The sequence below is a fragment of the Lontra canadensis genome, unplaced genomic scaffold (assembly GCF_010015895.1).
Source record: "Lontra canadensis isolate GAN:19392208 unplaced genomic scaffold, GSC_riverotter_1.0 scaffold34, whole genome shotgun sequence".
NCBI classification, from domain to species: domain Eukaryota; kingdom Metazoa; phylum Chordata; class Mammalia; order Carnivora; family Mustelidae; genus Lontra; species Lontra canadensis.
In genome coordinates, this window is record NW_022631028.1 from 8,329,843 (window position 1) to 8,357,346 (window position 27,504).

The 27,504-nt window shown below is 45.2% G+C and overlaps 1 protein-coding gene across 5 annotated transcripts in view; it reads right to left on the reverse strand.

Moving 5' to 3' along the window:
- Nucleotides 1–27,504, reverse strand: part of FOXP1 (forkhead box P1) — a 576,422-nt gene that overhangs the window by 432,829 nt on the left and 116,089 nt on the right. The window contains exon 1 of one of the 5 annotated variants that reach the window (XM_032867393.1): nucleotides 17,201–17,271. The exons of the other annotated variants lie outside the window; for them this stretch is intronic. The gene's annotated coding sequence lies outside the window, so the exon portion shown is untranslated. Of the gene's footprint in view, nucleotides 1–17,200; nucleotides 17,272–27,504 lie in introns of those variants that run through there. 5 annotated transcript variants of the gene reach the window in all.

A 27,504-nucleotide genomic window follows, 5' to 3' on the forward strand; every position in this document is an offset into this window, starting at 1 on the left:
TCAGGTCTGGAAAGCAATCAGCTTATTAGCAGAGAATGGGCTACTGTATCTTGATGAGTCTGGTTCCAGAAGCCTGCTTTATGGTTTTTTATTTTGTGAGAAGTTGCTATTGAGAGGCTATTGTTCTAAAGAGGCTCCTGTAGGAACCGTCTTTCATGCCCAAGGTTCGACAACAGCCCTTCGAGAGGCAGCCTCATAAAATAATAACAGGGCAAGTCAAGAGATTCAAAGGAAATTAAACATTTGAAATCCCTACAATGAGATGCGGCCCGGACACACATCCGCACAAAAGAAACTTGAAGGGGCACATTAGAGAAAGGGTTAAGTGCACTTCACCTTGAGCTGCAACCGCTCTGTGAGCTCTTTCCAAACCCCGGCTCATCTGGGGCTGCTGGTGGAGCAGGGGCTTTCCTGGCCCTGAGGTTCAGCTCAGCTTGTCCATTCTACTGTGCAATTACAGAATCAATAAAGCATCCCTTTGAAACTCCCTGGACTAGTGCCGACACGCAGACAGGAGTCGGCTGACGTTTTTTTGCTTTTTCTTTTTTTTTTGCTATTTCCGTTATTACAGCCAGCAAACCTGACGAGAAGGCATCCGAGCTCCAGCAAGGGCTGGGCCAGAAGGTGGCCATGAGGTCTTGCTGCCCGCAGGCCGCCCCTGTGCTCTGTGCGGCCCACGTCCTCCCGGGAGAGCTCCCCCGCAGTGGGGACCATCGCACCAAGGCGACGCCATTTCTAAGGGGACACAGGAAAAGTCCAGAGGAGTCTGGATCAGCTCTGCTGTCCCCACTTTGGTGGGGTGGGCAGGAGCAGCGGGAAACTATTTTTTAAAGGAAAGGGAAAAAAAAAAGACATTCTTGGACAGGCTCACCTGAGAAAGACATTTTTTTTTTTTTTTTTTTTTTTGGGTCTGCTCTGAGCATTTCAGGAATCAAAGGCCTGTGCCAAGAAGCAGGCAGCCAGGCGGAACTCGGCACTTGTGTGTGTGTGTGGCTCGTGAGAACTTGCGGGAGGGGGAGAGGGGGGGTACTGAAATGTCCCTGTCCATCTGTTGATGTCTGGGTGGCAGAAAATATTGAAATAGAAATAGAAAGTCAGAAAACTGCTTAGGAGCAAAACCTGAAAGGGTATTGTATTTGAAAGGGAATGTTAGACTGATTGTACAAAAATGGAAAAACAGAATTAACATGTTCCGTAATGATTCGTCTGTGTTAACTAAATATTGAGCTGAAATTTGGTGAAACCCTCAAAATAAGACTTTCCAAGGAAGTTGCTGTCTTCAGAAATCGTTGTCGTCTCAAGACGGCTCACCACCTCCGCGGTGCCCTATCTGACTCACCTGGCGGACGGCCTTCCCATTCACTTTATTCACGAAAGCACAGCCGTGTGTGCCGTGTACTCCCCATTCCAAAACCACAAGACAAGCCCATTACCAGCATTCCTCAATACATATTTGCATATCCAGTGAAAAACAAAATTCACCATCTTTCCAAGCTGCTTCTGCTCTACTGGGAAGCTATAAAAACTGGCAACTTGGACAGATGAAGATGCTTCTTTCTTATCCAACTCATCTCACCCAGGAAGTGACACGAGAGCTTGGCTCGAACGTCCCTCCCGCTCCACTGACCACAATCCCGGCGGAGAAAGACCACCCTGGGAAGGAGGCAATTCAGGTTTTTAGCTGGCTCCCTCCTGACCGTACCCAAAAATAGCCAGCCCCCAAACCACGGAGAGCCTGACTCAAGGACTTGCAGCGTGAGCGATCTGGGCATTGCTAACTCAACCCGACAGTCCTTACTTATAAAATAAAGACCACAGCCATGCACACATAGTAAAATGAGCAGGCGCAAATCTGGCGCAGTATTTCAAGCCGAGTGAATAATAGTACAAAAATATCAAAAAAAAGAAAGGTTATGAAATTTTATAACAGATGACAAATTGGTAGCTTTTCCCCGCTTTTCTGGAATGGATTCAGTAACAGATTTGAAACTTGGGTTTTGATGCTTGTCTGTGATACACAGGGATCCCAAGTTCAAGGGGGAAAAAAAAAAAAAACACAACAAAAAAGGAGTAGTTATCTGCATAGTACTTCACTTACAGCAGGATCTAGCCTTCGTTCTTCACCCCACAAATGATTAGATTCCTTATTTAATTCACTTTTATTTAAAGAAACATGAAATATTTAATTTTAATTTTTAATCTCGAGGGGTCTTCTGTACTTGAAGCTCTCAGACTTGGGTCTCAAAGATAAACCTACCTGCTCAGATTGCAGGGAAACCGGGAGAAAGTACTGCATTCTGCCACTTTGGAAGAGAGGCTCAAAACTCTGCCTTATGGTGTCTGTCTGTCACCCAAGCTCCCTAGGCTGCGGGGGAGGTAGCCACACGCTTCTGGGGCGAGAATGTCCACAGCGGAATGCCTTACGGGTCACAGGCCCAGCTGCCTCTGGAGCAAGACAGCAGCCACAACCACCAGGGAACACGGACACCGTGCCAAGAGCACCCCCATACGCACTTCCACGAAACACCTTCCCAGACTTTCTCCCCCAGTGCTTTGGCCTCATTGCAACAAAACATTTGGAAGGTGCCTGGTGGGAGGAAGCATGCAGGGAGGGGACCCTAGAGGAGGATCCAGGAGACACACCCCTGGACTGCAAGTAACTCTGGTCCCCCCGGGGAGGAAGATGGACATGCAAATAAGCCACGGAGAGACAACACGGACGAAAACAACCCAGCTGCGTAGACTCACAAACCTCCACCGACAGACAAGAGCTCAGGGTCCTTTCTCTGGTGGCTGAGTAGGAAATCAAGGAAGGTTTCAAGAAAAACAAAGGCTGTGAAGAGCAAGAAGCAATGCACCAGCATGTGCTTGCTAGCCAGGAAGTACCTGTGTGGTTAATATTCTTGGTGACCTTGACTTCACTCCAGCTCACTCTTCAGAGCTCGTGTGTCTCCGCGCTCACACAGTGCAAGGCCCTGGGCTCAGCCACGGGCTTCAGGTATACAGTCCATGCGGAGACTCTTGCCCATTTTCAAGACGAAAAAACTAACATTTGGAGGGACAAGGCACCTTGCTGCCTTCACCAAGCTAGTGAAGGAGGGACTTGGACCCTGGTCCACCTGGTCCCAGATGGCCCTACGATCTGGTTCGGATGGTTAGTTTGACCAAATGCATTTTCCACAGATATTTACTGAAGTTGATAGAAACTTAAGAGCTCTTTGGTCCCAAGACCTCATTTTATAGGTGGTAAGCATACCCACAGAGGAATGGAGACCAATTTTTCCACAAAGCCACTCTATGACTTTGGGCCAAATTCAGAACCCAAACCACGTGGCCTCTTGCAGACCATGTTTTTCTTTCTAGGTGTTTATTCTGACTTTGCTGTGTCAGTGACACTGGAAAGCAAAGCCATGAAGTAAAAAAATAAAGACGAGCCCTCAACCCCACCATCCTGCAACTTGAGTCCCTCACTGGCACCTTGGGGAGCATCTCCCCAATTACCCGAGAAGCTGAGAGAAACCACGGCAGAGTCACAGGGTCCCCTCTAAGGCTACTGGTTATAGAAAACCGACCTGTCGCGTATTTCTTGAGGACTGACCTCTGTGTGAGAGGGAGTCCTCAGAAGGGCTGACACTGGGACCACTCAGGACTGGGACTTCAACTGACACGGGGAACTTCAACTCCTATCGGGAAGCAGGTAGGACCCACCGTGATCCGCAGAGGGTCAACCCTCGGCCTCTGGGCTCCGCGCCCAACAGCAGCCCAGCCCAGCCCCTGTATGGCCTCCCTCCTTTCCTGCATCCAGCCCGTAGGTTCTTCCGTCTCCTCCCAAGCTCGGCCCTCGGCACATTCCCTTGCCAGGTCCCTGCCTGGCCAGCCCCGAGACGGCTGCTGACCTTGCGCCCCTCCCTGCTCTCAGAGCACAATCGGCGCACCCCTCCCGGGCCCTGGCCCAATGACCCCCATTCTTCTCCCTTTGGAAGCTTCCTTTTCCTGTCCCTCCCTGTCTAATAATCTGCTCCTATTCCACCGGGTCCCCCCGGACCCCCCGCCCCTGGGCTGACGCTGCGCAGAACAGGGCAGGGCCTGCGCTGCCTCTGGTATCCCAGCTCTGGTTTCAAGTGGCTTTGAGTCTGGCTCATCCACTGGCTGCAGCCTGGAGCTCCTCGTCACAAACGCACCCCCGTCCTCCGGCACTGCCTCCCCCCACCCCCACCACCAAAACACCAGAACTCTCAGCATTTATATTCATTTTCAGGCTTAAGTGCGGCACTCCTAAGTCTAGCCTTCAAAGCAATTCAGCACTCAACTCTGACAGGAAATGTGAACATGTAAAAAAAAAAAAAATTTTTTTTTTAACATGATTTGGCTGAGGAGTTATTTTTTGCAATGTTTCCAAGGATGAACCAGCATCTGAGCTTTAAGATGGATAAAATGACAGCGTGTTTGAGTGATTCTAATGGTCAGGGTACCCTGATCATCTTATACCTGCACTGGTATTTTTTGGATCCTCAGGTATTTAAAAAGACAACAACAAAATTAGTGACCTGAGTGACTTGTTTGGTCCTCCACCTGTGACAAATCCATAGCAAATCAATGATAAAGATTCACGCATCAGAATTCACCTACCCAATGGTGAAAGTCAAGTCATACACGGTGGGTATACAAGGGCCCTGAAGAAAATGTTTCAGAGTCAGCCTAACTAGCTCAACTACTTTAAGCATTGTTTTTAAAACTATACACTCAAATAGTAGGTGTCGGACTTTTGATTTGGCTCTTTTTCTCTACATATACAAACACTCTACAGTGTGTCCGTCTGAAGACAACAATGTCTCGTGTTTGTTACTGTCACACACACACAGTCAGTCAATCAGGGAAACTTTATGGGGTCAACCACGAGAAATAAACACATTCCGGGCTTCCCAACACATTCAGTATCGGTCATCGCACATCAGAGAGAGAGCAGGCAGTGGACACCCAGAAAAATCTCTGCATATGCAGAGGGGGGGAAGAAAGGCCTGCAAAACTAAAATAAAAACGCACATTAAAAAATGTGCATGTTGTACAAACAGAATATAAAACACATCGACTGGGGCTTTAGTTCCCTGCCTGGCGAAATAAGCTTTCCCCAGCTCGTTGTGTCTTGTGAATCCCTTCCTCAGAAGAGCAGCCCCAAGCCCCCCATGTGAGCTTTCTCTTTCCTGACGGGCTGGCTAGATGGGTGTGAACGTCTCTTGTGCAGGTAACCAAAACCGTGCCTGTATTCACCTGCACTGGTGGGCTTCCCCCCCGCCCCCCACCGATGCTGGGGGTGGGGGCACTCACTTATCACCAGTCGCAGAGCCGGGCCAAGTAAAAGCTCAAGCCATGGTACGGCTTCCCAGCTGGGTTCAGTCACCATCGTTTATCTTCATACGCCCCCAAGTTCAGGTTTTTTGAAAATTATTTAAGGACCTAACACCATAATAAACGTTTCTACTACACACCACTTGAAAAAAAAAAAAACCCCACAAAATATTATGTTTCTTAGGTAAGGCACCCAAGAGGAGAGGCAAAGGCCCCCAAAAAAGAGAGTTTTCACTGATAAGGAGTTTACTGCCCAGGCAAAGAAGCAGGCCACATACATCTAAAAAGATAAGCCACCATGAGGAAGTATGAGTTAAATAACAAATGGAAGATACAGGAAAGAGTGAGGCCTGGGGCCTCAATTCTAAAGGCCCCAGAGGGACTGACTCCCCTGCCTCAGCCAGGCTCACAGCCCCCAGAGAGCCCTCCCTCCTGGTTCTGCTGTAGTGAGACCCCTGCACGCTGCCTATCACAGGGCACTCTCTGGACCGGACCCCGTGCAAGTCCTAACTTCCTCTACAATGCAAGTCTAGAAATGGGTTTCCAGGGTCTAGGAAGTGCCTGAGGCCAGAGCCTGAAAACTTTGAGTGCCCTGGCACATCGTGACGCCAGTTACACAAAATAAAGAACCGTAGGCAAAAGCACATTCTATCCCTTCCAGACACCCACGTGCATAAAACAGCAGCCCCAGAAAGAGGACAGAGTAGAACCCTGTGAGAAGAGGAGGGACCAGGCCTGAGCTGTGGGATAAGAGGACACCACTTTCATCATGAATGTTCTGTTGCTTAAAGGTAACAGAGAAGAAGCGAATGTGACCAAACATCAAAGTCATTAATTCTGGGGGGCAGAAGAGTGAGCTTTTGTTTTACACAAACACCCAGAGGAACTTTTCAGTTTCACAAAGGGGCTCAGGACCCCCAAAAGAGCTTAAACCCCTTGACTTACAGACCCCTGTTGCCTCTGTGTGTCTCTTTCCTTTGATCTCCTATGGCCAGGCAGGAGGGGACCAATTCACATGTCAGCTTCCTGGCATTTCTTCCATTTTTAAATTGACAATTAAATACCTCTATTTTTTTCAATTTTCCTTTTTCTCTCTCCTGTTCAACTGAAGTGGAGTTTTTTTAATTCAAGAAACTTTTACCTGCCCTTCTTTCTCAACTCGACATCTCCCACAAAACAGTCAATAAATCAACGTTACTAGATGATGTTTAAGTTAAGAAACATCAAACAAAATGTAGCAATGAGACTGGTTTGGCTACCTTTCATTCTGGGGGGGGGGGGGGGGAGAAGCTATTCTCTGAAGCAATAAATATTCATCTCCATAGCCAGGGTTTATCTCCTGGGTGTACGTGCACACACACGCAAACAATGATTTTTCAGTTTTGTCACTTGTTCTCTCTTAAGAACTTAGAGTAATAGACTTCGAGGCCAAAAGAAAAAGAAAACAGAAAGGAAAAGAAAGGAAAGAGAAAGGATAAGAACGAACTCTCCACATACATGAGCACTTTTTCATTCCACAACTGAAACATTTCTGGATTTTCAACCCCCAAGAATGTGAGTTCATGTCCTGCAAAAATGTATAATTATTCCAATGAAACACTTCCCAAACTGTATTCCTGGTATGTGTCCTTCAATACATCAAAAGGCATTGTCCCGGGGCGCCTGGGTGGCTCAGTGGGTTAAAGCCTCTGCCTTCGGCTCAGGTCGTGATCCCAGGATCCTGGGATCGAGCCCCACGTCAGGCTCTCTGCTTGGCGGGGAGCCTGCTTCCTCCTCTCTTTGCCTGCCTCTCTGCCTACTTGTCACCTCTGTCTGTCAAATAAATAAATAAAATCTTTAAAAAAAAAAAAAAGGCACTGTCCCCGAACCCCTTCCTCATTCCCACCAAAAAGGTTTCAATTGGGAAACTCTACCTATGTTCAGAGTTCCCTCTGAGATCAAGAATGCATATTACTATACTAAAGTCTGAAAAGCCCTAGAGTTAAAAATAAAATAAAATATATTCAGCCTGGTACAGACCAGTGCATCCCAGCTTATTTTAACCAGAGAATGGTTTCTGCATGGAACAAATTAATATGTTGAGGAAATCATGGTCTGAGGATCACAGTGTAGGACTTGCTGACTCTTACGATGATAATGTCTTCCGGATTTTACACTACCGTCCACATTTCAAATGCCCCACCCATTGTCCCTATGAATATGATTCATTCTCATAAAATCAGAAATCCTAGTTTTAGGTTCATAAAATATGGTCCCTATTACAATGCCATATATTTCCATAAAACCCTTATGAATAGATTCACATAACCTCTTATAATACTAAAAAGAGTAGAATAGAAAAATTTCAGGGATGAACGTCATCAGCCCACTAGTGTTAAATCAACGGCAGTCATAAACCACATCTAGCCCCCATCCTCAAAGAGTGACCGATAACAAGAATGCACCAGATAGATCCTGAAACCAGAATCTGTTTCCAAGTCTTTATTAGCCTGAGTGGAGACGTGTATGCAGGAATAATGCAAAATGTCTACTACAACAATCTCACTTGGGGTAACTTTGGTACCTATCCGAAACACAGAAAACAAAAACTGCAACCCCACTACCCATCAAAATAATGTCAATTAAGACAGTATTTTTTTCTTTTTTACCTATCAAATTAGGAAACATTTTCACATAGAATATCCTTTATTAGTGGCATTTGGGGAAACGGGCCTTCACATACAAAGCTGATAGGAAACAAACTTGGTATTATCATTCTGAAAACAAAATGCATCCACTACTAAAATTTGGCAGTCTCTTTAAGGGGGCAGTAGAGCAGGCTCTCAGCATATAGATACAGCAGGGCTCTGAACGTTCCCTGAGGAAGGGGCTGTGATACAACTCGGCAAAGGCCTGCCACCATCATCTCTCTCAACCCAGCAGGAAACTTAGGCCCAAGTGTGGAAGGGCATGAGCTTCCAAGTCTGAGATTATCCTTTGCTCAAAGAAGAAGCCCTGTGATACCTTTGGAATGAAAAGAAAGAAGCCCCAGTGCACTGGGCTGGCTCAGTTGCACAGCATGCAACTCTTGATCTTGAGGTCAGGAGTTCATGCCCCAGGTTGGATGTAAAGAAGGAAGAGAAGAGAAGAGAAGAGAAGAGAAGAGAAGAGAAGAGAAGAGAAGAGAAGAGAAGAGGGAAAAAGAGAGAGAGGGAGAAGAGAAGAAAAGAGAAAAGAAAAGAAGCCACCAACAGACCAGGAATCAGAGCTGACTCATCTAGATGGGGCACAGGAGATGTCCCCACCCCCCTAAAAAAAAGATCAGAGAAAAAAGGAGCTGTCCCAAAGGGATAGGATCCCCCTGCAGACAAAAAGAAAAGCCTGTTCCCAACAGGTGAAATGCTCTTTAAATGAGACTGAGGGGAAGGGAAACTGAGGAAAGCTCCTAAGATCCTCTGAAGAGAGGAGGAGAAAAGGAAAATGACAAAGAATTATTTTCAGAAGTAATGTATTTTTGCATGATTCAGCACTAAAATCTACCTCTGGTATTTCTACAAAAATAATGGAATAAGAGGAAAATAACAGAAATATGTATTACCTTCAGGAAAATGCACACATCCAACGAATTTACTCACAGGAATTAGAAGGGATGCAGTAACATAAGACCCTTTATGGACAGCATGTCTGGCTTTGCTCAGCACTGGATTCTTGGCTGCTAAAAAATCGATTTCGGAAGGAAGGAAGGAAGGTAGGAAGGAAGGGAGGGAGGGGGGAAGGCAGGAAGGGAGGAGAGGGGAGGGGAGGAAGGAATGTTGCCCCATAGTCTTCATTTTCTGGCAACCTAGTTTCATACAAGCTACACTGGTCTGCAAGAACTGGTGTTTTGGATTACTTTTAAAAATGTGAAAACAGCAAGACTAGTCCTATTTCCACTTTATTTATCCACCTTTAAAGAGTCACCTGCTGTGGCATCAGTCCCTGTGCATTCCATTATCTCCACTGACTCTCCATCCTCCTGGCCATCAGCGAGGAACCCCTGGCTCACAAAAGGATTGAACATCATAGCACAGCAGAGATTTCGACTTCTGGCCGCCTTCTTCAGGCTCCCCTCCACTTAGGACTCCAAATATTGGGACTGTCCCTCCCTTGGGCCTTTTGGACTCACTTTTACACCTGGGGTATTGATGGCCAAGATCTAGTCCTCAGGCACAAGGCTTGGTAGGCCCATTGTGTGAACAGAATTACACAGATTTAGGGAGGTTTCTGTCTAATTGGAAAAAAAAAAAAAAAAGGGGGCGGAAGAAAGCAGTCTCCATAGATACAAGCTTTTCAACATATTGCTTTTCTGCTCTCCTGTTTTCTTACACCAAGAATGTCAAGGCAGAACCGGAATATTTATAAGTAAATTACACGTTCCACCCATCCCTCCACACGCTGACTGGTGACACCCAGCTGGAAGTTCTGAAGACCACGGAGCCGCAGGGAAGGTAGCAGGGATAAAGGGCTCTTCAGAGGAAAGCAACCAGTGCAGCCTTAGGTAGGAGCTAGGCCATGCTATCCAAAGTACTCCTGGGGGAAAAAGGCATGGTATGGCCCTTCTCGCAACACGTCTTCCTCTTCATTCTTCATTCCGTTGCACAGGGATGTGACCGTCCAGGTAGGTGTCAGATAGGCAAAGAGGGAGCCAGGCCACGTGCTTCCACAGACACAGAGGTTAGTCAAGCAGCATGGATCCGGGTGACAGAGTGATCGAAGTGTGATTATTCATAGTTGCCCGAGTGCTGCTGGCCACCATGGACCCACGGATGCAAGCGATTGCCTTGTACTGGTCCCTGCCATCTTAGCGGGTCCACGTGCATACAAGCAAGGGGGTGAGAAGCAGCGCCAAAGGCAGTAGAGCAAGGTAATGAGAAGCTTGAAGAAAGGGCATGAATAGGATCCAAGGGCTGTAGATTCCATATCCCTTGGCTAAAAAAGGCCAAAAGGAAGAAAATACAGAATTATCACACAATCCAGCAATTACACTTCTGAGTGTATCATCAAAAGAATTGCAAGCAGGGACCTGGAGAGAAATTTGTACACCCAGATTCCCAGGAGCATTATTCCTAAGAGCCAAATGGTAGAAAGGACCCAAGTGTCCACCTGTGGATGAAGGGATAAGCAAAACGTGATCTAAACACACAACGGAATATTATTCAGCCTTGAAAGAAGGAAACTATGACACAGGCCACAACGAAGATGAACCCTGAAGACGTTATGTTAAATGAAATAAGCCAGTTACAAAAACGAAAACCATGCACGACTCCACATATTATCAGGCACCTGGAGTAGTCAGATTCACAGACAGAAAGTGGAATGGTGGGTGCCAGGGGCTGGAGGGTGGGTGCGGAGTCACTATTTAACGGGCAGAGCGTTGCAGTTGTGCAAGATGGAAAAGCTGCGGAGACCGCTTGCGCAATCGTGTGAACACGAGTATTCTTAACACTACTGAGCTGTATACTTTACAATGGTTTAAGATGGTAAGTTTCGGGTTTTATGTATTTTAACACAATTAAAAATTTTTAAAAGAAGAAAAAAAAAAATCTTGAAAAAAAAAGACCCTGTTCTTTGGATTTTGAAGTGAAGCTGGTATTAAAGGCAAAGCCTTGAAAATGACCACGTGTATGTCAGGAATTCCTCTTTCTTATGAGATGACAGGACTTTAAAGTACTAGTTGTTTTAAAAATGAACTGCGTTCTCGGAGGTCGCCAGCATAAAACCATTCTGTCAGGTGCCCTCCTGTTTTCTTTTTCCATGTTCTCAGTAAGAGACCTAGTTTAGCTGTGCCTCCATGAGCAAATAAATTTGCATATCAGGGCACACCCCCTTGATACAGTGTGGTCAGGATCAATGGTTCTCTTCAGGAATGATTTTGTGCCGCTGACCCCCAACCCCCCAAGGGATGTGTAGCAAACATCTGAGACAGTTTAGCTGTCACACAGGGGACAGGAGGGAATGCTGCTGGCAACTAGTGGATATGGGCAGGGACAATGCTACACACCCCACAATGCACAGCACAACCCCCACAACAGAGAACTTTCTGGCCCTCCATGTCAACAGTGTGAAGGTTGAAAAGTCCTGCGCTAGACTGGCCTTGGGATTCAGACACCAGGTCTGTGGTGAGTGTTGGTCTTCCTTCTACAGGTGTCTCTAAGCAGCCTATAGAGGAAGCAGCTACTCATCTGCTAGGTGTGATGCTAAATGCTCTCTGCCCATTACTTGATTCTGTTCTCACTGTTGTGAGATACTGCTACGACCCTAGCGCTATTGGGGAAAAACATTTGGAGAGGTCAAGGAGCAATCCAAAGTTAAGGCCACTGCTGGGATTTTAAATAAGCCAGGGTGGCATTCTTACCTCTACTTCCTAAACCCCAGTGTTCTAGGATTCTGAGCGCCACATCAAGAGACCCAACTTCAACAAGACACACTGGGAAGAAGGCTGTCATAGGCAACAGTTACACCAGGCAATTCCCACTCAAGCCCCTTCAGCACTGGGGGAGCCTGTCAACCTCACACGAACTATGAAAGAACTTTGAGATTCAAGAGGAAAGTTTTTAGATAAACCACTGTTCTAGGTTATAAAGGTTTGTCCATTCTGCTTAATGTTACTTACATCAAGAGGGCCTTAACCACTAAGTACCCATTAGTATCTTCACCAGAATCTTCCAATTCAGAGGGCACTCCTAGATTGGGGGATGGACATAACCAGGGAGGGGGGATGAAGAGGAGCACACTTCCGGTTTTAAAATTCGTAAGTCACGCAGCTGGAAAGTAGAACACCGGGCATAAGGTCAGTAGTGTTATAGTTACTTTGTACTATGACAGACAGTGACTACACTTACTGTAAGCATTTTGTAATGTTGATCATTGTTGATCCACTATGTACACACTGAAACTGATATAATAATGTCTGTTCATTGTAGTTCCCTATAATCTTTTAAAAGTATGATTTTAAAGTCACTCCCAAACCTCTTGGAAGAATTCCCAAACATGAAGTATCTCAGGAGGCAGAGCCTGATACATCTCCAGCTCCTGGCTCTTGCCTGTAACATGGTTGTAACATGAGTCCTCCCAAACCACCCAGGCCGACTCCTCTTCATCCTTAAGAACCCACTCAAGCTTGGCACACCAATTCTGTGAAGCTCTCCCATACACTCCAGTTTTGCTTTCCTTCTGTACCAGGTCTATGTGGTAAGTTCACCTACGTCTCTTGTCTTCACCATGAGCGAACCAGAATGCAACCTCCTTGACACAAGGACTGCATACATCATACGTGCCTTTGTATCCACTTTGTCTAGGACAACAGAGCCTCAAAGTGGTGGGAAACAAAAACCTGTCAGCTTTGTCAGCCGTACTTTACAAATAAAGACGATCTGCTTAAAATTATATCCAACGAGCACCTTTTGCAGATGGTTAAAGATCTTTGGGAGCCAAAAATAAATAAATAAATAAATAAGATATCAACTAACACTTTGGGGGAGACACCTATAGGAGGACATTTGCAATTTCCTCTGAATCTTGAGAAGGTCCAAGTAATTTTGGCAGACTTATAAGAGTTTCTGAAAGGGAGGCATGAATTCCTTGGTTGCTTAAATCAGTCCCAAGTCTCTTGCAATGAGTTGAGCACTTGGGACGTTTGGGAAAAGCGACACGGTGCCAAGGTCCTCTGTACTGTGGGTATCATCAGGTACCAACTGGGCACGGCCTCAACAAGTAAGAGATGCCACCTCCATCCCATGGTTTTGGTTCTGCGTTTGGAATTTGTTTTTAACAACAATCACAGGCACTCCCAAAGTCAGGGTTTATTGAATCCTAGATCACTCTATCAGAAAACTCCCGAAGGGAAGGGAACGGTGGGTGGGGAAGCTTGGCAAATAATAACAACATCAATAATAATAACGATGATGATGACGGTGATGGAAGAAACTAAGGAAGGAGATTCTCAGGCCTCGTGAGCAGCCTACTGAGTCAGAATCTCTGGGCTGGGACTCCAGTGCCCAGATTTAACAAGCCAGGCCTCATGGAGATTCTGAGCCACCACCACGTTCATGAGCCACTCCCTTACGTCTGCTGTTCTCACTTATTAGAGAGCACCAGAATCACCTGGAAGACCGATGAAACACCGATTTCCAGGCCACACCCCAGGTTCTCTGATTCTGCAGGTACCTCCTGGGGCCCCGGAACTTGTATCTAACACACTCCTGGGTGATGCTGGTGGCGCTGGTTCCCGAGGACTCACTGACTAGGGAAGTGAGCTGCAAACCTGGACATTTCACTCGCATTTTATAACCTTCTGTGATTCTTCCTCACCGTGTGTGCATGTTCTATGAAGAACAGAGGCTGTTTCTCAGTTTATGAGAAAATCACCAGGTACTATAGTATGATAACTTAAGAAAATACCAGAATGAACTCTTCTGCCGAATACTGCTTCCCTGGCACCCTTCCCTCCCCCAACAACCTACGAGACCCCCCCAAAGGCCAAAGGCACCCCAAACTTTGGACCAGCAGTCTGGCACCCAGCCTCCTTGCGAGGGCCTTCACCAGCCCAGCCCAGACTGGTTCACAACTCAAATAACGTAGCCTCTGCCTTCACCTCAAAGGGATTTCTCCCTGAAGCACCCGGCGCAACCACCTCACTTGGCTCTGGTTGTTGTGAACGATCGGGATGGCCGCGCCAACCACAGCTTACAGTACATGCGACTCAGCCTACTTCCCTATTTTAAGTGCTTAATGGTTATACTGTTGTGCCCAAACACATCTGGAGGGAGCTGGGCCGGCTGACTGCCTCCTGCCCTGCTCTAGGCCCTCCTACATGGGTGTACTCGGCAAACCCTCCAAGTACAGACAGGTTACACAGTGTTGCTCCAAGTCAGAGTTGAGGCCTCAAACAATTAAGGATTTTTTTTTTTTTTTTTTTGGAGAAATGATCAAACCCGGGGGTGGGGACAGAGCTTCCTGCAAGAAACCGCATCCTGAACAAGCATCGCCACGACTCACTGTAAATAAATACTCTCTCCTTGCAGCACTTCCGTCAACTGTCAGGGCCCTGGCTCCAATCGCCTTTCAAGTCCAAACAGGAAAGGGGGAAAAGAGAGGGAGATGGCAGATAGGAGGTTTAATTTGCTTCTTGCTGCAGTTTTCATTGGTGGGGCGCTTCCAATTCAGCAGGACTGCCAGCTGCCTGGAATTGCTCCTGGACCCCACTTTTTCCTGTTAACCTTCATAATTGTATTAGTACGGGCCAGCCCACCACGGGCCTCCCCAGGGCTGAGGAGGGCGGCTTCTTCCCTGGATCAGATAAGCAGCCCGAATCGAACAGGCTTGCTGCAGACAGAAGGCAACTGACACTTGCAATGGATGCTCTGTACAGGCCTCTGCTGTAACTCAGCCCTCGGGATGGGGGCAGAGGGGAGGCGGCAGTGGGGACCGCAGGGCAAAGGGTTCAAGAAGGAAACAAGTCGGTGACCTCGATTTTCTAGAAAACCAATGTGAAGGATATCCTTTTCAAAGTACATCATGTGACTGGGTTGGGAACGATATGCAAAAGAAGGTCATTCCCTCCACTTATAGCAACGATGACTATCTCTCGACCATGTAGCAGACGCCACCCAAAGGGCATTGATATGCCTCTTCCCCTTAGTCCTCACCTATGGTACCTGTGAGGCAGCTATAATAACCTCCATTTTACAGATGGCAAAACCCAATGTGGGAGAGCCAAAGAAACACATTCTGGTTCACTAACAGTATGTGTCAAAAGCAGAACTCTAACTCAGTTCCGTCTGAATCAGGGCTGCCCTCGAACAGCTGAGAAGGGTGTACACTGAACAACTCAATAGGTCCCACCCATATTGTTGGCAATGCAAATGGCAGCCCCAGTGTCTTGTTTGCTACCTTTCAACGACATAATATACTGCCTCCCAAAGCTTTTGAAATATAAAAATGAACCTAATTCAGAGAACTTCTCAAGTTCTGAGATTCTAAGATTGTTTGAACTCCGTGACATTCAAAAATAAGAGCCTATCTGTCCTTTCACAAGGGCCTTTCTTTGCTGCATTCTCGATAGCTTTCATTTCTTATTTAGGCCTGTATAATGGGACCAAGCCACATGTCTATTTTCACACAGTATTGGTAACATCGCTCCATGAGCATAATGGGCATTCCATAAATACCTACCGGAAAGAACAGGTGAATGAATAAATGAATAGAAGACAGCTCTTGCTCTTGTCTAAGAATCCTGGGCCCCATGGAGAAATGGGGGCTCAGCCACCTTGCCGAGATTGGCTTCTAAGGAAACTATTACCACTCTTAGGCACTGTTGATTTTTTCCTTTCCTTTCCTTTCCTTTTCTTTTCTTTTCTTTCTTTTTTTTTTTTTTTTTAATGTTAACTGTGGAAATGCAGGCCCATGCGCTGGTGGTAGCAGCCCAGGTTGTAGATGGAGATAATGTGTTGTTGGCAGCAAGAGAGGAAACAGGGAAGGTAATGAGCAGGGAAAAAGCATGTTCAAGAATGAAGGAGTGGGTGAACCTCGTAAACCCTTTGCAGACAGGACATGCCCCTGGAGCCTCTGCCCTGGGGAGGGAGGGAACCAGGCGGCTTGCCTGAGGCACATAAGGGTGGAGGAGGAGACAGCTGAGGTGCCCTGGGCACCCACTACCACACACAGGAAAAAAAAAAAAATTAATAAAAGTAAAAACGAAGCATCACATGTAGCAGTGAAGGGTTATTAAAATGCTGTAATGTCTCAGAGGTTCCTATGAAGTCATGTTCTTACAATTCACTCGTAAGAATTTAAAGACAAAATTATATGTCTTGTAATTCTCCAATGAGTATGTTTTTCTATGGATCCCATTGTTTCTATGGGATGCACAGCTTCCAGAAAGTTTAAATCATTTAAGGGATTAAAAAAACTGGCACTTTGCACAAATCTAGCTGCACATTTCCCAGCGGGAGCAACTGTCAATACCGATTCTGTCCACACACTCCTGTAGCCTCGTACCTACATTTCAGGACACACTCTCTATCACGGTTGCAAACTCAAGTGCCCACAGGGGCCAGGGAAAATGCCGTCAGGCAGGGAATCAAACACCAGGGAGTGGTAGAAGGCATCCCTAACAGAACAGACTGCCAAGCGCCATCCGAGGGGGCACCTTGGCCCCCGCATGGGGGAAAGGAGGGCATTCCCACGCCTTTTGATTGGTCAGAAGAAACCAGAAATCCAGGCCTTTCGTAGGAAAGCCCAAGGAATGTAAGTGATAAATTCAAACATCTTATTTAGAACACCATGCAAGTCAAACAAAACGTACTCATGGCCCGACCACCTCTGTCTACACTACTTCTCCGCAGACACCACTAATGACCACTGCTTATGTTCAGCCATTGGACGACCAGGAGCTCTGCAGCCACCATTACCGTCTTCATTCACAGGGTTCCCAGGAGAGTGAACAAAGAATAATGCCCATGTTAGAGATCAACACACTGAGGAAGGGAGGTACCTGGGCAGTGACTGGCAACCTGATCCCATGCAGTGAAGGTCAAATCCAAATGGAAATCAGTGAAGCTGAAAGGAAAGAGGTGGGGGGTCTTGTTCCATGGCATTAATGCCAATTTGAGACATGAAACCAACAAGGCCTGTATTCCAGTTATCATACAGCAAACTACTTAAAAAAAAAAAAATGCGGATGAGGCTTCATGTTAATAGCAAAGTTATTCAAAGGACGGCCATCCATGCTCGGAGTACTTTACCTGTTAGGATGCAGGTTATAACAGATCTAAGAAGAGTTCTTCCAAAAGAATCTAGCCTTTTCAATACATTTTTATTAAACTTGCATACTCACCAGGATGCGGGAAGGTGGATATCCGTTTCTCTCCCTTTTGTCCTACTCAGGATCAGAGAAATTTCAACGCTTTACAATCAACCAGAGGCAAGTGTAGGCATGCTCTGAGAGAAGAACGTGAAATGACTCATTCTTCCAGTTTTCTCAAACCAATTTCAGCTTCACGAAAGAGGCTTCATTCATACACACCACACATCAGTCAGTGCCAGACCCCACGGAACCCCTCATGGCTGGATGGATCCAAACGCTTCCCTGCTAAGGAAAGCAAATGTTGCCAGCCCCGGGGAGGGACCCCAGAGCAGAAGCGGGCTCCCTCTAACACTTCAATCTTAGTGACTGACAGTTCCCTCCTGCTCTAGCAGGAGAACGTTCCCCCCGACCAGAGTTCAGCATTCCCACTGCCTCTCTTTCCCTTATACACTCCTCTTTGAACGGCTTCCATAAAGAAATGTACAAAATCCTACCGCACTGAGTCTACAAAGACATGGTATGGGCACTTCACGCTCCGCAGGCTGTGGAGATATAAGGCTATTGACTTGTAAGATAGAAGCAACACTAAAGAGGGAAATCCTGGTACCTCTTCCAAAAGGAAGACCGTACCTGCAATAATGTCCCTGAACAATAAATGGAAGGGTTAGGCAGTGGTTACGAGAATTGGTATTAAGAGCTCAAGGGTTAGGCTCTGTTGTTTTTGAGCCGTGAACTTGGGCAAATGATTTCATTTCTCCAAGCAGTGATTCCCTCATCTATAAACCAGGAGGTAATAATGGAACCTACTAAACCAGGTTTACCAGAGAATGAAGTGGAAGGAATTCAAAGAGAGCACCTAACAGGAAATCCGTACCCAGTAGGTGGTGGTTAACCGTGTCAGGGGCTGACTGTTCTTACCGACTGCTTTACTGTCCTGAGTTAAGATGCCCATTACAAACTTAGCTTCTCCGCTTTGAACACCAAATTACCATTTCCACAATTTCAGAGCCAAATAATTGCCAAGTATTAATCCTTCCAAACCTGCTTAGCAAACTTGAGCGTGGTGATGCCAGCACATGTCTTTTTAACGGAGGCCATTTGCAACTGTACAACTTAATGAGGTGTGTGGCATGAGAAGTTTGTTGGCCGATGTCAAACCCTAGCTCCCAGGGGATCAAAGAAAAAAAATACATGTTATGACCAGACCTAATGCAAAATTGCTTTTCAGTTCAAAAACAGAATGCCTGCCAGCTCAGAAAAGCAGCATGGAAACAGTAATCGGACAATACTGTATAATCACATTTTCTTAATTTTGATAAGAAACAGGGGATAGATTACAAAAACAGCAAAAAGGTAGAGGTGCTTCACCCGGATCAAAGATTTTATTCTATGGCAAACATGCAGCCCAAAAGGAGGCTTCCAAAGGGATTAGACATGGCCAAGAGCTAGGGAAAGCAAGTAAGGTGCCAGGGATACAAACTCAAAAGAGATGCTCACTCTCAAAATCAGGCCAAGCTCAAGGTCAGCACCTGAGACTAAGTGCCTCCACAAAGTCTGCCCCTGGCCGGCCTCACCCTCGTCCATGGTTAAGGGACATGGAAGTCCCATGTGACCTTCACGTATTCATGTGTGTGGCAGTGACTTGCGAGGAGGTATCAAGATGTAAACTCATGGGTAACATTATAACACATCTCTCCCTGTGAAAGACCAGAATTTCACAGTTGGGAGCGGCCTAGGTAAGGGACAATCTCCTGGAATCTTACCAAGTTCAAAGGCAGCCCTGTGCAACTTTGTGAGCATTTCCTACACAATCTTTATCCTTGTCCCCCAAAAATTAAGTTTAACTCCATAAACAGCAGAAAATCCCAGTCATTTTTGCCTAAGCCCTAAAGGAAGAGGAAATGCAATGTAAAAGAAAAGGGGCCCACTTACTGATCATGCAATCTGACCACTCAAATTGAAGACTCCTTTTTTCTTTTCAAGGGCTGCTTGTAAATGAGTCATTGTTTGATTAGATAAATATTCATAGAGTTTATTTTTAGAAAAAAACTAAATAATAATAAAGTAGAACTAAATGCATTCTAACACAGATCTTATGGAACATGGTGTAAATAAAAGTTTTACAAACAGAAAGGTAACTTAAGGCACGCCAAGTCTTTAGAATTGAGCATAAAAGGGAAAAGGGGCTTTAAAAACAGAAGGCCCTCACTGTTCAAAATTTCCTTTCTGGTTTTCCGTTTTAACCTCACAAAGCCTCATTCACAAATAAACATGTTTCTAAATACATAATACATTAGAACAAGGGGTAGGAGGAGGACAAAGAAAAATCACACCTGCATACCACTGTCATACTGGATACATTCCTCATTTCGATGATTTCACTGAAACCACTTTGCTTAGAAATGTTTAAACCAAAAAAAAAAAAAAAAAAAAAAGGTTTAAACCAATAGATTCCAAACTGAAAAATTACAGGTGTTTCTCTACCTCCATGCTGGAAATTTTTAGACAGGCGTCATTTTTAGACACAGTGCACGCAGGTAAAGAACCAGGACAAAATGTAATAAACTTGGCTCTCCCCCACCCACCCTTCTCTGTAACTCCTCTGCGGAAGGGCTCACTCATCACCAACGAACACCACTCGCGAATGCCCCATGGATACTGGTATCAGCTGTTCCATGCAAACTGCAGGCACAATTCCGCACAGAGTGTGTCCGTATGTCAGGATGTGTGAACACGGGCCACTCTCCTGTTGCTGAACAGAAGAGGTCATGGTGTCCAGTGCACGGTGACCCTCCTGGCTCACCGTCCTCTCTCTTTTGAAGGAAGCCTATCACTCTGTTAATGTTAATATGGAACAAAAGTAAAGAATAGCATAAGAGAAGCTCCTGTCTAAATACCATTAAATTCAATTTCTCCTGAAAGAATGAAATAAGTGATGTGATGAGTTGGTCATTTTTTTTTCCTTTAAGAGGGGTGAGGTGTGGAGGGGTCGGCAGAATAAACAGTTTCATATAATTTTTTTTTTTAGACCTAATTATATACTAAGCAAGAAGTAATTTTTCCCTCCTGCCTACATTTTATGTTTTGGGCACTTCCATTTCATGTCCCTTGACACCTTTTCCAATAATCCATCTACTGGATATTGGAAAGCCTCACATGAATAAAACTTTATGGCACTACAGGCGTTTAGCCTTCCACTGACATTCCTGGCCTGTTCAATTCTGCAATTCAATCAAAATCAAATCTCAAAATCCTCTTGTCAGCCAGCACTGCTTTCATATGCCCGAGCCTTGTGTAAGGATAACTGCATCCAATCTTCCCCCCAAGCAGTGCTTATATTGTTTTATTACAGTTCAATGAGTGGAGTTCAAAATTACATGCAGCTGCCTACTACTGTGGTCGGGCTGTGTTACGCATGGACACAAGTATTGCCCACCAGGCCTGAAATCATTCACTTACTAGCCGGCCAGAAAGACTGGGAGCACTTCTTTGTATGGAGGAACATCCTGTCTGCTAGATCTAAAGAGGGTGATGTTAACAGATCAGTCCCTTTATAAAAGGATTGTGAGAGCCCAATGAAATGCAACTCAAACGTGCTCAATGTTAAGCATGTGGCTAGAGCACATAAAAGCAAAGATAAACCCCAACATGCACTACTTATTCTCAGAAAGCTTGTGAGGGAAGATAAAGGGATCCAGAATAAAAGCCATCTTAAAGAATTTTTATATGTGTTTTAAATGATAGAGCTTCATTTCAATGGGCTTTTTTAAATACCCCCAATATTCCTTTCATCGAAACAAAAAGACAAAACACAAAGCCAATTAAATGCAATTTAACTTGATGAACAATACAGCAATTAAAGTGCCCGTCGTTTGGAAATGCTCAGGATGCTGGGAGGCAGAGGGATGGTGCAAGGGCATGAGGGCTGGACCGTCTTCTTTTCAACAGAGGGACAAACACGTCAAGGGGCCTTCCCCCATTTTAAACGTGAACAGAAAATGAGGGGGACATAGTAGAACCATAAAGGAAGACAAACTGAGTCTCGTTTGTCTAAGTGTTAAATTACCAAGCCATTGTCAAATGGGAAAAAGAAAAATGTTCCAGCTAGAAGAGGAACTGCCAAAACCCCAAATAAAAATGTATGTGCTAACTCCATGCTACCTTCGGGTTGGTAATTCACAAGTAAAACAATGGATTCCTGGGGTGCAGCTTTCCAAGAAAAGAGAATTACACCTCTCTCATTTATGAAGGCGTGCATCTCCCGTGCAGGTGGTCACACACCTCTCTGTGGCAAAAGTCAGTGCCAATAAGGTAAAGATGTATGTGCAATTGCAAAAGTCTTACCTGCGAGGTCGCTAAAATTAAACACCCTTGGAGCCTCCAAAAGTTGAATTTATATCTATTTCTAATACCTACCGCCATGTATCTTTTGAAATACTGCCATCAAAGCAAACTCTAAAGGGAACACGAAAAGCTCTCCTCTACAGAATTTCCTTACACACTGTACAAATTAGTCTCAAAACTAAAAAGTCAGGAGTTTAAGGACGGAGTTAATCCCCAAGCCAAGGAGGCAAATGTAAATGTATCCATTCGGTTGCAGCTATGTTTACAGGTAGCCATTTGGAAAACCCATGGATTCGCAGGTCATGATACCTCATTTTTTTAATGACAAAGGCAGATCCAAAGAACCGTCAAGGCAAGACAGGGAAAATTCAGAGCTGGCACAGCAGTGGTGAGTTTCTAGGTGTAATTTTATTCTCTCTGGGATAAATGATGAGGTTCAGGCTTATCGACCCAAAGGAGGGTCTTGTATATTTTAATAGCCAAAAGGGCTGGTCTTTGAGGGATAGGCATACATTTTCGAGTGCGGACACTGCCTCGGTCAAGACCTATCATTCTTTGATGGTTGCAGAGTAGGAGCACCTGCCTCCCTCCCAAGTCAAGTGCAATGAAATGTCAATGTGTGATAGCTTTCCACAACTAGGAAAATCAGCCGGTGTTTCCAGAAAGTGTAAATGAATTCCACACCCTGGTCTCTGTCCTTCCCTTCCTTCCTCATTCTCTCAGTGGAGGCCCCCTGGATAAATGAACAAATCTCCAATGTATTCGAAGACCACTCTTGGTAATAAGACTCTATTCTGTCTTCTGGCATCGACGTGGCCCCAAGTCCTGGAAACACCTGGACTTGATGGAGTGAAACAGTGATGCTGTCTGTTCTCCATTCTCTCCAACCAGCTGGCTCACTTCTTTCAAGTCACTAGTGTGGGCCCCAGAACAAACTGAGTCTGATACCCCGGACTACGGACTACCTCAAGTTACTTCTGGTACTCAAATTCTAGACCCTATTACACTCAGTGACGCTAAAGCCAGTTACTCAACGTTCCCACACTGCCTACTTCCATATTTCCTAAGAAAGGGGAAAGAGAATAAGAATAATGTATATAGCTTTGAGATAAATGTCAGTAACAGCTAGCTAAACACAGACAACAAGAATAAAGCAGGATCCCTTCCTCAATCTCATCCCTACCAACTCCAAGTTTCCTACATGCCTATCAGGCAAGGGAGTTACTGGTTTAAAACATGAATTTTCAGACACATTCTTCAGACTGAATGACACATGCAAATGGATACTCTGAGAACCGGTTCTCTTGGTTATCCTAACAGCAAAGCAGATTCACAGGGTGATCAGGGCAGCCCTGTAAGCTGAATCAAAGGGTAGTTGTAATAGGATTTCAACCCAAGGAGCAAAGAGTGTGTGATAGTGATGGACTCGTAAAGTGCATTTAAGAGTCTAACTCTTGCTTTTTTTTTTTTTAACAAAGGAAACCAACCTCCCCCACACTTCAACCTAGAGATCTTGCCCAGAGTTACTGAGATGATCCCCATCACCTCCAGGATCTAGAATCCTATGTTCATGGAAGACACAGCATGCCCAAAATGTGGCTGAACTTTAGAATAGAACCCAACGGTCACACTCCTCTTCCCAGGCGTCCTTGAATAAAGGGAATCCACGGATATGTGCCAAGCTCAGATGCCAACACCCTTCCATAGCTCCCACCTTCCATAGCCAAAAAAAAGCCTTCAAGTAAAGACTCCCCTCATCCCTTTTCATACAAAGAGATAAAGTCCTACAAACTCCTCATGAACCAGGTGTCTGTGTTAAGACAATGAAGAGATCAAGCTTGGAAGGGACTACCACCCTGTCGCAGGCGTGACTCGGAGTCACCTCTTGGAATGTCAGATCCTTTACAAAGCAAGTATTCATACTGTAGCAGCCAAAGCCTTCCGCTAGATTGTTTCTTCTCTCACCCCCGTTTTGCAAGATGCCACAACCCAGCGACCCTGGAGTTCAGGACTGAATTTGCTCTGCTCTGTTACCTAACAGCAGCAGCAGAAGAGGTCTGAGAAAGGGCCCCCAGAGAATCTCACTGGCCCCTTCATCCTGTGGAGGGAACTGCACTCCTACGGGATGATTGGAGCCTGGCTTGCTGGGGCTCATTTAGATCCTCTGTGCCTCTACATACGTGAGGAACGTTGCCCATATTTTCACTTCTTGCGAAAATACTCCTTACTATTCACAGGCGTGGTTATACACTGAAGCAGGAGACGAAGCAGAGAGAGACAGGCGTTCGACAGAAAACCACACAGACAAAAGCACCCAGAGAGTTGCTTTAAATTTTTTCCTTCCTTTTCAGAAACTCTGCCATAAAAGTGATTGCATCTCAGTGTCCTGGGTGTGGCCCAAACAAATAGCATGGACATGACCTAGAAGCTTATTAAGGATGTAGGGTCCCAGGCCCCAGCCCAGACCTAAAGACTTAGAATCAACATTCTTAACAAAATCCGCAGCAGAGTCCTATACGTAGAAAGCAATGAGGAACACTGACCTAGAAGAACTGCTCTTAACTATGGGATCGTAAGGATGATGTTGTGACTTCTAGAACCTACGTAAAAGTCTACAGAATACAAGAGGAGCTTACTAAATCATTTAAAAAAATAAAACAAAGACCACAGATTTCTAGGTCCCTTCTTAGATCCAATGAATCAGAATCACTGGCACTAAGGGAGTTGTGGGGTCCGCTACAATTTAAGAAGCCTGCACAACTTTGAATGGTGCATCTTGTTCTGGGCTACAGCCATGGGCTAGTTTCAGTCTATGGCTAACGTGATCAACATAGTGCAACTGAGTTTTCTGCAGAAACTTCGAAAAGCATGTCATAGCTTTGTATATGCACCAGAGTAAATGGGGCAAGGATACTGTTGTGGAATTTTCATGAATGATATACATCTCCTTACAAATAGTCGATCTCTTAGAGAAAATGTGTGCATTCTCAGTACCGCATGAGCGTTTAGTGCTAAACCCTTCTTAGAAAACAACAGGCAGACGTGGAAATGTCTGCACCAGCACACGTCCCACCCCGCCCTACCCCCACCTGAAAGACAGAGGCACACACAACCCGAGGACGTCTCTCTGTTCAGACCCCTGTGAAATAAACAGACCAGCTACAGAACGCAAGCACTGTCCTTAAATCCAATATTCACTCTTTACCTAGATCCAAGCCAACGGATTTTAACAAGTAGCAATAAATAACCCACTACATGTTAGCTTTTAGTCATTAAACACCCTTCCCTTTTAATTAAAGAAAACGTGAAAACTAGCCCTCAAAGGGGCCCTAAATAAAAACCCCTTAAATGTTCAAGAACACACTGCTTTTGATACAAACTGGATGAAACGAACGATGAAAACTGTCCAGTGTTGAACTGGGTTAGCAATTCAAAGAATTCACTAATTGCACTGTGAGAAAGAAGGAAGACGCATTTGCTTCTCAGTCCCTCCCTCACTTCATGCCTTTAGAGCCCCAAGTTTGGGTTTTTTTTCTTTTTAATATTTTTATTTATTTATTTATTTATTTGACAGATCACAAGTAGGCAGAGAAGTATGGGGTGGGGGAGCAGGCTCCCCGCCGAGCAGAGAGCCCGATGCGGGGCACGATCCCAGGACCCCGAGACCATGACCCGAGCCGAAGGCAGAGGCTCAGCCCACTGAGACACCCAAACACCTTGAGCCCCAAGTTTTAAGTTGGGAGGAAAACCCAAATGTTCCTCCTTAACATGAAAAGTCAAAATATGGTAAAGGGCTATACTTCAACCAGTTTCAAGTTCCCTGATGCAGTTTCCCTAAAAAAGAAAAGCACCATCAGTAATAGTCATGGGCAGGGACACGGGGAGAGCCCCACACGCTCTCACCCTTGCTTTATCTGCCACGGCAGAGCCGCAGGGAGATGCAAAGACAGTCCAAGGAACACCACCATTTCACTTTTCAGTCCAAAGTGTTTTTTCATTCAATTAAGTTATTAAGACATGACTATAATTTGACTACATTAATAAAACAATAAAGCGAGCCTTCAGGTATAGTAACTTGGACAAAGTGTCTCAAAAAAGCACGGCCCTAAAGTCATGGCAAGCTGAGGTTTCGAAAGGCAGTAATGCCTGTCTGTGAAAATGCCCGGCCGTGAAAAGAACGGCAGTTGCCCTTGCTTTGAGGACCGTAGGATCTGGGAGGCAGCAATAGCCCCTCCCCGGCCAGGCCTGCCGTGCTCGTGCTCGTGCTCGTACTTCTTGGTGGAGTCGACAAACGAGCTGTTCTGGCTTTCTATGTGGGCAGCAGGAACAACAAAGAAAGAGAAAGAGAGGGGGGACACACAAAAGCCTGGCAAAACAGGAAATTTGAGGAAACTATTTCTGAAATGTAAATAAGGTTTTCTGTTACTTTCATTATTGCAGAAGCAAAGAAGCTACATTCAGAGAAAAGTGCCGGGTTTTCCTGTAAACTCTTAATTTTTCAGACATGAGGCTTAGTTCACAATGTACTGAACTGGTACGTTCTACACGAGTTGGTAGCATCACAACAGTGACCAAAATTTATTTTAAGTGTTCCTTTGACCCTTGGCCCTCTCTTTTTTTTTTCCCCCTTGGGGGCCGTGAGAGCAGGCAGTTCGAATCCCAGCTCCTCCCTGCATATGGGACTCAGGACGGTGTATGTACCTTCCTTAGCCCAAGTTTCTTCCCTGGAACCTGGGGATTACAGCAGTTCCTACTGCACAGAAATATTGTGAGATACGTAAATTACACAGTGACTCAACTATACAGCAAGGGCTAAATATGCTAAGTATTTTTTTTTTTTATTATTAACAAGAGGGCAAAGCCTCTTAAAACCAACCTGTGGGATACCAGCAAGTCAGGGTTGGTTTGTTTCTGTTTTTTAAAAAAAAAAAAAAAAAAAAAGGTCTATGTCAACTAGTATCAGTAGCTTTATTTTTAAAGAAAGGGTGTTTGTAGGTTACTGCTAAAGAAAATGCCCCATATGAAAAGGAGTGCCCTGGCAACTTATCTCAGACATGTGTCACTTACCCTCAAAGAAAGGAGAACACACAAACACGGATTCTCATACTAGAATATAAAGATGGGTATTTGAGAGTGTTAACAGAATTCCAGGCTGCTGAAGGCAGAGTTTATCATTCACACATCTTTACCATGTTCTTAAATGTCTTTGCTAATCCTCACTAGGAAACTTAAAAAAACAGATAAAGAAAAGCATTCACAAATTCACAGAAATCAGAAATCACAAAAAGTTGTATTAATAAGATTCAAGTATAATCTTAAAGATTAAAAATCTAATAAAATAAAAGTCGCCCCAAGCCCCCCCCCAACCTAATATGTGTAGGCACACTGGGTTCAGGCAAATCCTCCTCATGGCTAGACACACAATCCTAGAACATCTAGGTAAATTCTGACTGTGGTGCTATATTGCCATTTGATTATCAGTCGGTGTGGACACATTCTACCAGGTACACACATCAAACATACTCAGTGCTCAGTGATCACTGAGGAGAGATCCGAGTCCTGATGGGGGTCCTGTCCACATCTTCATTTGCATCTCCATGAAATTAAAGTAACAACTTTATCAAAGGAGATGACCAAACAGAGAACTGTTAATTAACAAGACGGCATTTAATTCAGAACCATAGTGCATCTGCAGATTCGTATTCCGAGCGTATCCCTTTAAAGCATACTTCAGTGTAGTACGTCTCACGTTTAGACAAACTGAGAACTCCCATGCACACAAACACTAAGGGAAATGGCTCGACCACTGGGTAAAAATACGCAGTTGGTCCAACATGCACGACTGAGGCAATCACAAGACATGTGTGTAAATTACATTTTTAATGATATGTATTGGGCGGACTGTTCGCCACAAGTCATAGTCATTCTGTCTCCCCACTTTCCTCTTTTCAGCAAACACGCCCTGCCTCCCATCCCCCGCATGGGCGCAC